Genomic DNA, 12,319 nt, shown 5'->3' on the forward strand with positions numbered 1-12,319 from the left:
GCCTCTGTGAACAAGACTTGCTTTTTTTCTACTAGCGTGTGCATGTTGGGTTTCATGCGTTTGTATTTTTGTGTATGTGTGGGTGTGAACACTTGGGCCTGAGGAAACAATGCTCACACAGCCTTGGGTGTTTTCCTAGGAGTGCTGCCCTCAAAATGGCTGCCTAGAATAGCATGCACAAGGCCATCAAAGTGCGGTGAGATCTGCGCTCTGGGACTTACTTTTCATCCAGCTATTGTTTACATTTATCATTGTATTAATAATAATGAAAAAAAAAAACTAGGTTAGTTGTTTCACATCATGTGTCTCTCCCGTGGAGGAAACAACCTTATGAACACAAGTCCAAAAACATTTTATTAAAATTTTTAGATCAAATAATTTTTTTTTGTTTCACGTAAAAAATGACATGAATTTAGTAATGTCTTTATATTCAATTTCACTCTGTTTTGCTTTGATAATCTCAACATGTTCTCCAGCATGATTTAACATGATCCAAAGAGCATCGTGAGCTTCAGTGTAATCAAGACCATTTGTATAAAGAATCATATAATTACTGTCACAAATTTATAAATTTGAATAGTGACCAAAAATAGTACAGAATTTTTTTGTCAATACATTTCATTTTATAATATTGGGTTTAAACAAAATGTTTCTGAATTGATTATTTCTATTTCACATATAACATTTATAATATTTCTTTATTAAAAAAAAAAAAAATCTTAAAGCTTTATTTCCTGGTTAAAAAAAAAAAAAAAATCCGTTTAACATTATTGAATATTTCTATTTCAACATACTGTATGTATTTAATTTCACATACATTTATAGTATTTATTTTACTTCTCGTCATTTTAAAACTTTATTTCCTTGATTAAATGTTTCTAATTTTTTATATAGAATATTTCTATTTCAACATGTGTGTCATTTCACATATGACATATATTTGTTCTCTGTTTTTCTCCGAGCTAGTAAACCTTATGTCCTGGTTTAAATGAAATGTTTTTGAATTTTGGACCACAGTGTAGTTTTTGGAACAAGAATTATTCATTTTTCATTGCCTTAAAACACCTTTTGCCTCATAACCTTTGCGTGCATTTGATATCTGGTGTTTGTGTAAGTGAACTTGAGGTTGTACCCTGCTCGGATTCCCACTGTGTGAGGAAGCTGTGCTTATATAAACTTACTCTTTACTGGTGCCTACAGCTCCTGAGAACATCAACATCAAAGGACTAACCACAGTCTTGCTGCCAAACACGGGCACAAATAAGGGCATGGGATTTTACAGTGCTTGCCCTGAACCATGCACATAGGTTATGCATACACATACTCTGCAAGTTTTGTTCCAGAAATGCCATATTTTAAAACTCTTTATTTTAAAAAAGGCAATGATCTGAGGAGCACTTAGTTTTAGTCCTGATATTCTTACTAGCACCACCTAGAGATAAGGAATGGCTCCACATGCTGCAACAGAGGGAATCTGTGAGTGCCTATCATGGTGTCAGTGTGGATGTTTGCTCTGTTAAGTAGCATAACATAACGTTTTTAAACCCAGTTTATATTTGAGATTATTGAAAATAGCTGGGGATGATCAAAAACTGACGTTATCTGTTTGTCTTTCATGATAAAAGCGTATCCTTCTTAGCTGCAGGAACTCTCATTTCCTTTGGAATGGGGGAAATGTCCTGCAATGATCTGCAATGCCAGGAAATATCTTTAAACACACAGACTCTGGCACACTGGCACACATGGGTAATGTGGAACACACACACATACAGTTTGAACCCTGATATGTGACATACAAAGACTGGAAAAATTGATAGCTCTAACAATGGGCCCAAAGTATTCACCCTATAATGAAAATTAAGACGTCTATTTAACGGAGATTAATTTGGAGAAATTGCTTTTCCTATAAATAGCATAATGAATGTTTCAAGTGTCCTCCATTGCTCTCATTCCACCGTAAACATCATCCAAACGACCGAGACGTCTAATATTTGTGATTCTGATCCATCAACTAATATGACGATCAGATGATCTTATTTTGTATGTATGATTTTATTTATATTGATATTATTTTTCATAAGCCTATATTTTGTATATTCACCAGCACCAACTTTTGTTTTGGAAGTTAACAAATAGTTCTGCCGCCGCCTAGTGGTGTATTGGGTGAGTAACATTTGATGAAGTTACTCTTTAGTTCAATGCCACAATAATACATAATCACATTACTAACATTAGCTGTAAATAAATTAATTACTAAATCAATTTCAGCGCTTTTAAAGCATTACATATTTTCAGTGCGTTTTATTTTTATTTTGTTCCAGAAGGTGTATATATAATTTAAAGTCATTTATAAAATGTGAAAAAATTGCAAAGAGTTTGCAAAGAGCCCATTTCTATGATACTGTTGTTCTTTACTTTTCAAAATATTCAGAACAAAATATTCAGAACATTCAATGTGTATTCTACGCAATGACGCAGTTTTGCATCATGGTTTAATGATGACATCATCATCCAATGATGTCACAACATCATTTAGCAACCTTTAGCAACTTTAGCTACCTTAAAATAAGTTGGCAACACTGGATGACACTAAATGAAAGAAAAAAGAACACTTGAAGATAAAAAATTTGAGTAGGCTGCTAAAGAGTTTATGAATATAGCCTACGTCTGAAATAATTTTTGCTGAGACTTGATGTAGTGAAACAATTTTGCGTTGTAGTTACATAATGATGTCATCATGCAATGACATCACAACGTCATTTTGCAACTTTAAGCAGCAAATCAACCTTCCTTTAGCAACTTCCCCTGAAAATTAGTTGGCAACACTGGTGAGCAACAGAAGCAGGTTACGTGAGCAAACCGCCAACACAAAAGTAAAGAGTAAAGTTACTTTAATGTGGCAAAACAACGATAAGTACACTAGCACAATTTTGTAAACTTTTATAGGATTAAAATCTTTATATGGGCCACAGGGCCAGTCATAATAACATTCTCCCAAACCGTGTGACTTCAGGCGACGGGCCTGTATCTGTTTCTGCAGGTCTGTTGTGACACAAGCATACAGTACACAGGTATACAGGTTGGTGACATATGAGTTTGCATCTGGATCATCATGACAATCTGTAGCAGACGAACAATTTATAAATCTTCATAACTTTCCTATCCCATTAAAGGAATATATTACTTTGATGAAAGCTATCCCTGCAGGCTTAACCCAGTTAGTCTTATTTAAAATCCCCTTCAGGAAATAGTGTTTTTTATCCGGCTTTACGTTTGGGTGGGATTTTAGATCAGAAATCCAACAACAAACATATTCACAAAATATTTCAAATGAACAGAAAGATTACTCTGAGAGGTACATTTCATTGCTAATTTGTTCCTTTATAACAAATGTAAATTGAAGAAAGGTCTGGGTTTTGCAAAGTAAAATTTGTATAGCTTATATCCAACAAAGTTAGATAGATTCATGGTTAAAGTTAGAGATTCATTATAAAATCTATCCTGTTAATTTGTCCATTTACAAATATTCTGATGTCGATGAGACTTGCTCATCTTGAGGTTCTGTTGAGGAAACAGCTGCCCAATTGTTTTCTGATTGTTTTGGGTTGACTTAAGTTCTTATGCCTTGGTCCTCAAAGATGTTATTTTTTAGTATGAAAATTCAAAGTTATTATCTGTTGAATATGTTGTTAATTTCCTTATATCAATTGCAAAATTCTTCATTCAAGCAAAAATGGCTTTAATCTTCTTGATCTTTCCCCCTTTTTCTTGCTGAATTTGACTCTCTTGTTTCATCTCTTAGACTTATAAATAACAACAACAAAAAAAGTGCCAAATTCTTTGATGCATTATGACTCTTTTTTTTTTTTTTTTAATATGTTGTAATCATATTTTTGGTGCTTTTCTTTTTCTTTCTTTCTTTTTTTTTTTTTTTTTGTGTAGATAATGCCATAACTTGATGCATGCAAATCCATAATATTAGTTTTAGTATGTGTTTATAAGTTCTGCAATAAAATAATAATCTGTAGCAGAGCTTTTTATTCGAGAGCAGCGAGGGTGTTCAACTTCTGCTGTTTATTTTTGAGATTTTAATCCTTGTCAAAGTTTATCTCATATGAAAGCACTTTGTGTACATGCACAAGAATTGATTTGATCAAGACTTAACAGATAAGGTTAAGCAAATACAATTCAGGCATAAACAAATCACTGCTGTTGTTGTGTAAGGAATGTAAAACAAGTTTAGTTTATGGAAAATGTAGAGACGTCACTGGTCCTGTGCCTACGTGGTTCATTTCAATGTATTTCATTTCTGCTTCCATTCAAGACAGCAATGACAATAAAAGACTTTGACATGACACGCCTAAGGGATAAACATAAAAGTCACGGTTAACAAGCCAATTCCTGCTTTCTTTCATGTACTCTTTATCTTAAATGAAAAGAAATGAATAGATGAATGCAGAGATGAACATGTGTAATTAATGATAGCTGTATCTTGAAGAAACAAACAAAAAACTTGTTAGGTAGTCCGTGTATCAGTACAAACATGCACACGTTCATGCTCAACCTTATCAGTCCTGTATAGTTTAAAATTATATGCTGGGTAATAGTTGTGTTTATTCACATCTGACAAATTTGTGTAGGTATAAGTGTAATTGGCTAATTTACTAATTGAAAGTAGTCTTAAAAGATTAACTTTCAATTTTACAAAGTGAATATAAAGGTGAGATAAAGATGCCAAGATGGATGTGTGGCTGGGGCTGTACAGCAGCCAAACTTTCTTCAGCCTCTAGGGGGAGTGTGTTTCTCACTTTCCAGCATACTTCTCTGACAAGCCAATCTATTAGGACTTTTACTCAATTGAAATGCGTGTAGAGTTAGTCTTGCTGCTAAATTCCTCAAATATGAAACCACAACAACACCTTCAGGCAAATTTTGCTAGGCACTGTGGAACATGCAAGAGAGTATGTGAATTATGTTGATCTTTAACGGTTTTCATTATCTGACTTGCACTTTTCATGTCAAGATCAGAATATTTTATATGCATTCCGATATAAATCATGACTTTTCCCCCAAAGCGATGTTCTTTTTTCATTTTCGGAGACATAGAGCTACCCTGAGGTTCATCTGTAAAATGATCTGGGAAAATACCTAGACACTGACAGAACAGACAAACTCAATAAAGGCTTTAACCTGTTTAACATGCCATATCCAACAGTTTAAACTCTGAAAGACTTGCAGATGATGATCACACTGAATGCTCGGTCGTTTGGCCGTATTAACATAAAAGCATGTGAATTAAGTTCCATTCCAGAGTAACGTTTGTACATCAACAGGACTCAAACTTCTGAATGCTTGACTTCATATGTGAGGCTTGAGGCATCATTCATAGCTGTCCCTTGGCTCAGCTGTGTTATGGTTTCACATTGTGATGGTCTGTGTTTTGAGTGCAGCCCAGTGTAAATAGGTGATGTTTTGAAGAGTTTGAGATGGTATCTCTCTGTCAGCATCGATCTTATTTTCAAACCCACATCATGGAGAAAACTGAAAACAAACCACACCATTTTTTTTTCACACAAATAGATAGTTCACCCAAAAATGTTTATCTTTTTACCCCCAGGGCATCCAAGATGTACTGTAGGTGATATTGTTTCTTCAGTAGAACTGAAGATTTTTGACTCAAACTGAGATTTTTGACACAAACCGTTGCAGTCTGTCAGTCGTATAATGTAGTAATGTATAATGCTGGTTATGTGTTCTCACCATTAAAAAAAGAGATGAAACTAAAATCTTGTCATTACTGGGTTTATTTACCAATTATTGTCTTGTACTAATTCCCATTCTATATATTATTCTGTGAGCATAAGTGTCTAATAACAGGGAGAATATGTGGACAAAGTATTTAACTGGTTATGTGATTTTAACATGGTGCACCATTAAAAAAATAAAAAAATAAAATAAACAGCACTACTTTAACTGGAGTCTTCATCTGATTTGAGAATATTAACATGTTTTCAAAAATACTATTAATTTCCTTATCTCAATTAGGAGTGTCAATGGTCCATTTGAGAGATAGGTGGCAGTAATGCACTTATAAATTTGCAATCCGCTGTAAAGCAAGAAGAAGAAGACTACATCACTTGCAGGCTGAAGAAGAAGACGCAAATGCTCAGAACACTTTAGACATTGCGGTGAAAATCAGAGGTAAAAAACTATATAAATACTGTTCAGTTTCTTGCACAGACCGTTCGTTTTGTGTCTTTACACATCAGTGTATCGTCACAAGCTGCAGGGTTTTGTTTGTGTATGTTTTATGACTCTCAAAGCCATGATTCCCATCCACTTACATTATAAGACTGACAGACTGCAACGGTTTGAGTTAAAAATCTCTGTTTGTGTTCTACTGAAGAAACAGAGTCACCTACATCTTGGATGCCCTGGGCATAAACAGATAAACATCAAATTGTCATTTTTGGGTGAACTATCCCTTTAAAGCTTCGTTCAGTGTTACACATAAGGAAATGAATAGTATTTTTGAAAACGTTTATATTCTCATGTCAGATGAAGACTCCAGTTAAAGTAGTGCTGTTTAATTTTTTTTTTTTTTTTTTAAATGGTGCACCATGTTGAGATCACATAACCAGTTAAATACTTTTCACTTTGTCTAAATATACTCCCTGTTATTAGACACTTATGTTCACAGAATAATATATAGAAAGGGAATTAGTAAAAGACAATAATTGGTAAATAAACCCAGTAATCACAAGATTTTAGGTTAATCTCTTTTTTTAATGGTGAGAACACATGACCAGCCAAAAAACTTAACCTCCCTGTTATTGGACACTATGCTCATAGAATAAATTAATCTTGGCTAAGTGTGATTAGCACATTTCTGCAATGGGCTTGGTATTGAAAATGTTTGTTTTCAAGTGATACTTTACAAAACTCTGTGCACCTTTCAAACTAAAGGATGTAAATGGAATATGTTCCATACGTCACATGTCAGGTCACTGTCACTGATGTGGCATAATTTTGGAAACAAAGCAGAAACAACAGCTCAACAGCAACAGTCTTTTTAGCTGAAGACATGATGTAAAGGAGATACATTTCAAATGAGACATTATGACATTAATTTGTTAGGACCGCATGAATCAGACAATAATTGAATAAAGCTCAAGCCAAATTGGAATAGATATTAAATTGGGAAAGCAACATTGAGCGATGGACAAATGGTTTCACATTAAGGGATGAAAATTAAATAGATCTGTACCTTTTAATGGGCTGTTACTGATTGGTATATTTTAGTGATATGTTTAGTTATACTTGATTGTGGCTTTGTCCTCTGTCCACATTTCAGTTTCAAAAGAACTGAAAAGGGTAAAAAATATTTATAGTAATAAAATAAATAAATAATTAAATAAAAATACTAACATTAAAATGAAGGATTTTGATATCTAAAAATGATATTTATCAGCTTATTTAGGCCAATATTGATAACCAATAATGAAAATTTTTGTATTTTAACACAGCTAGCTAAATAATTTAAACACTAATTGGAGACAAAACAGGTGCCATTTAAGCATATAATCTGGACTTTAAAGTGGATATAAGCAATGTGTTTGCTGATAAATTTTATAATCTCGTGACAATTTGTAACTGTTTTACGTTTTGGTGAATTGGTGGCTAATTCATATGAATTTGTACATTTTTGTGTCTATTTATGCTCCAGTGTTGGTTATGTTCAGGAATGGGCCTTCATGCTTTTTTTCTTCTTCTGAAAATCATATGTTTTTGTATGATTCACGTCATTTGAATTCATACAAAATCGCCACCTCCTAAAATAGTTAAGACCTCTTAGTTAAGGGAAGTCAAGGGAAGTCGTGGCCTAATGGTTAGAGAGTTAACTCCTAACCCTAAGGTTATGGGTTTGAGTCTCGGGCCGGCAATACCACGACTGAAGTGCCCTTGAGCAAGGCTCCGAACCCCCAACTGCTCCCCGGGTGCAGCAGCATAAATGGCTGCCTACTGCTCCGGGTGTGTGTTCACAGTGTGTGTGTGTGTTCACTGCTGTGTGTGTGCACTTTGGATGGTTTAAATGCAGAGCACGAATTCTGAGTATGGGTCACCATACTTGGCTGTATATCACGTCACTTTTTTCACTTTAAAATAGTTCAGTGAGAAATTGCATAAGAAGTGTTATGTTCTCAAATTCATGTGAAATATGTTAATAATTGTAATAGTAATTGATAAATAATTTTCAGCAGCCGTCCAATACTTTGTGCAGCTCAAATAAAAATGACTTGATCTCCTCTATAGCAAACACCATGACATCACACATAATATCTGTCATGTTACTGAACTAATTAGGCTCCTTATAAACAATTAGTGTTATTCCAGTTATCAGCAGCTGTGATCTGGGGATTACCTCAATCAGACTAATGCAATTATGCTCCACAAACAATACAAATCCTCAGGTTATAGTAAGTGCAGCGAGTTGGACAGGATGTGTTCTCTTTCTCTCTGCGTCGGGAGTGTGTTGCCACAGCTGGTTCAGGGAGGTCTGTAGGGAGCGATAAGAGTCGTCAGTGATAAAACTCTCCCAAAATCTCAAAGCTTGAGTATGATGTCATACATCTGAATAAGGCTTTGGAGAGCTGGAGAGAGGTGCTGGATTTCAGGATGGTTGTCTTTTATTCATTAATATATAGTCAGACTCTCCCTGAGGATGAACGGCCATAGTAAATGGAGCTTATACCTGTGTTTGTGTGTGTGTATGTGTACAGTCAGTGCCTATCCAGCTGTACAGGAAGGGGTAGCTCTCAGGTTGTCAATTTCCACGAGTGTTAGTCTCCCACGTCACATTCCACTCATCCACACAGCTGTGTTTGAGGAAAACAATCTTGAACGGAAAAGACAAGCAGACTAATGAAGAGACAATAGTCCACCCCCGCAGTACCGCTTACACACATGCACACTCTTTAGACATTGTGTGTGGATAATTCAGTAAATCCCCTTGTTTTATTCAGGTCCACCGATTTAGTAGGCATTAGATAGTGAACAAACATGAGAACTAATTTCTAACTGTATTGTGTGTTTCTGTGTATTAGTCAGGGCATGGCATTGTGAGAACATTGACAGTGTGTGAAAGGTGTTGGTGAAGTAATTGCTGTCAACTACAATTTATTTAACATTAAGCCTAATTGCATATGTGGGTTAAATGTTAGCGAACAAAAAAGAGCTTATTGTTTGAGAAAGTCATTTTTTTTATGTGTGCAAGTACAGAAATCAGCTCTATTTGAGCATAAATGGGCTGGATAACAAAAAGAGTTTTTTGTTCTTCATTTGCAATGCAGGATGTGACAGCTAGGAATTTGAATATGAAGTGAGTGTGAGACTATTGTACTCATTTCTTTGGATTAGCATTGTTATGGATGAACGTGTCAATTGTTTATGGCAAGAACATAAGAGCTATGGAGGTTTCCAGGAAAATTAGACATCCATAGACTGTAACCCTGTAATTTGTGTGAAAAGAAATGTCTTTTTACTGGCTGAAGCTTTATTAATTTGTGCGTGCACCAAAGCGAGGACGTTTTTCTTCCGATGTTTATTTGTGCTCATGTGTCAGCGTCTGTGATGGTTTTGGGTTGTTAGCTTGTGAATAGATTGTGGAGGAAGGAAAGTTGATTTCCTTGTCCTGTGTGGATCCAGAGAAACAGGATGTTTGTATGATGACCACAAGAATGCTCAGTGATATGATAAAAGAAGACACTCTTCTTCTGAGTGTGTCTGATGAGTCTACAATCTACAATCTACTGTATGTAGCCAGGATGCCCTGCAGGATTTTTATCTCGTTTGAACATTGAAAAATGTAATTTATGGTAAAAACATACGTCATGGAGGTTTACTGGCTTCTGTCCATTTGCATGAATGGAATACTGTCTTTTCAGTGCATAAAGTTATTTAATTTAAGTTAAATTCTAATAAGACTCCATTTTATTATGACCTCGTATTTGGGTTAGAATGCCAATTATTATTGATCATTCATCTGATTATTTATCTGATTATTCTATTTACTCTTTAATGTTATTGTACTCGTTTGGGTGCTCACGTTGCTCAAAGATATCGCTTGGGCCATTAGCGTACCTTATGATCACATTCTCGTCAGTCTTGGTTATTAGACAGAGGTAATTGACTAATACTTTAGATGGCCGCTCCTATGCTCGATCATTCTAAAAGTACTTTTATGTAGTTCCCATAGATCTGTGCACTCTTGAATAAAGCAACATTATTTCTATTCAGAGGTCACGACCACTACTATATAAGCTGACCAACATTTCTTTCTCTGATAGTAGCATTGGTTTGGTCATGCCATGGTTTCCCATGTACACTTAGCTAGAGTAATATTACAATAAACAGAGGATAGGCTCACCCTATTTAGATTGGTCGGACAACATCCAGTTGACCTAAATGGAAATTCCCTATAAGCCCTCACAATCTAAGTACACTTGAACTAATACCAAGTGAACTCTTAAGATACAGTTGGCATGCCCTATGCTACATCTTGACTAAATTTGAGTACATTAATAACCTGATGCAGGAAATGCGGTAACAAGGATACAATGTAATCTACTAGAGTCAATAATTACAGAGTAAATCAGAATAAAAATAAATGTAACAATTTATTATCAGTCAGGTAAATTTGTATTATGCCAATTACAGCCAGTTCAGATATATCAGATCAATTCAAATCAATACAAACCATCAGATTCTCAAAGATAAATCTAAGAGTAAGAAATGCATACTTGAGCTTAGAAAGATACATAGAGTGTAGAGACACACACCATGCTACGGGCTTCTGGCTACAGAATCGCCCTGACCTTCTTGCAACAGGCTACCCAGACCAAGACAAGCATCCCCCAAAATAGAGACAGGAACTAACAATTGGAATTTGCATTGATGAAGTAGAGTTAACACCTTTTGGGACAGAAGGTAATTTGCATTAAAGACACTGGCAAATGGCATACCCTCTACAGTAATCAAATTATCTCTAAACCCTTAGGATTTGTATTACCTTTTTCTAATCTTGATGGCTGTCTGTCCTATTGTTGAGAGAATTAGAACTTTTTACCAGACACACAGAGACCTTTCAAAAGACATCAAACAAGAACAGTTGCATTGTTATAAACTCTGATTAAGAAAAGTGGTTTCGGTGGTCTCTGTAGTGTCCTGTGTTTAGATGGAAATGAGGGGAGAGTGTGTAAAGGAAATGGATGTGGAGAATCATACAGAAGGTGTGAAACTTTTGTCTCTCTCAGGGGCCGTTTACATGACAAAGTTTTCATCCAAAAACGTGAAACGTTTTATGCATTTTGCCTGTTCGTTTACACGATAACGGCGTTTTGGGGACTAAAAACATATTTTTGAAAACGGGTTTCAAAGTGCAAGTTTTCAAAAGTGCCACCATCATCGTTTCTGTGTAAACACCCAAGACGGGAATCTTTGGAAAAGGCGACATCATGCTTGTGCGTAGTACGTGTTAGGTATGTTGACATTCGCAGTACATGTGGATTTTAAAGGCAAGCGCTGAACAAACATATAAAACAATAGTGGAGTAAATGGTACTGTTGTTGCTGCTCAAGGGTTTGCTAACGCTTCTTCAGCAAAGTGTGGATTTACTTCACCAATATTACAACCAACAGCGGAGACACACCATATACAACATATATTCGACACTTCCAGGTACTGTTTACTAACAAAGTGACAGCGTCAACTACTGGCCTGGCATAAGTAATACAGTGTTTTTGGCCATTTTGGCAAAAATGTGTAAACGCGAATCATTTTGAAAACTTTGTCACGTATACGTTAAACTTTTTAAAAACACAAGGGAAAAACTTTTCCGTTTTTGACTACATTGTTGTCGTGTAAACATAGCCTCAGTTGGGTGTCTTGTCTTGAATGGGGATGCTAGGCTTGTGAGGCAGAGTTCAGATGTTGAATCTCGTAAGAGTTCTGTGTCTTTTCAGACTGTGGCCCTCCTCTGGTCCAGATAAATAGCATGAGCCTTACAATGAGGACCAATTAAACAGGACCAATCCAACCAACAGTAACCTTGGTGTTTGAGGCTGGGTTATTTATTTATCTGACCAATGCGAGACAAGATCATGTTCTGTAAATCTGTTTTACTGGTCGTCATTTTTGTACCTTTTAAGGTTAGAAAAACAATCATTAACCTTTAAGCAGAAAAACAGTATTAATTGTTTTAATTAAAAAATGAAAAATTTTAGGCAGAATATCTGCAGCAAAAATCTGAAATCTCAAAATT

This window comes from Cyprinus carpio, chromosome B20, assembly GCF_018340385.1.
Source record: "Cyprinus carpio isolate SPL01 chromosome B20, ASM1834038v1, whole genome shotgun sequence".
Classification (NCBI taxonomy): domain Eukaryota; kingdom Metazoa; phylum Chordata; class Actinopteri; order Cypriniformes; family Cyprinidae; genus Cyprinus; species Cyprinus carpio.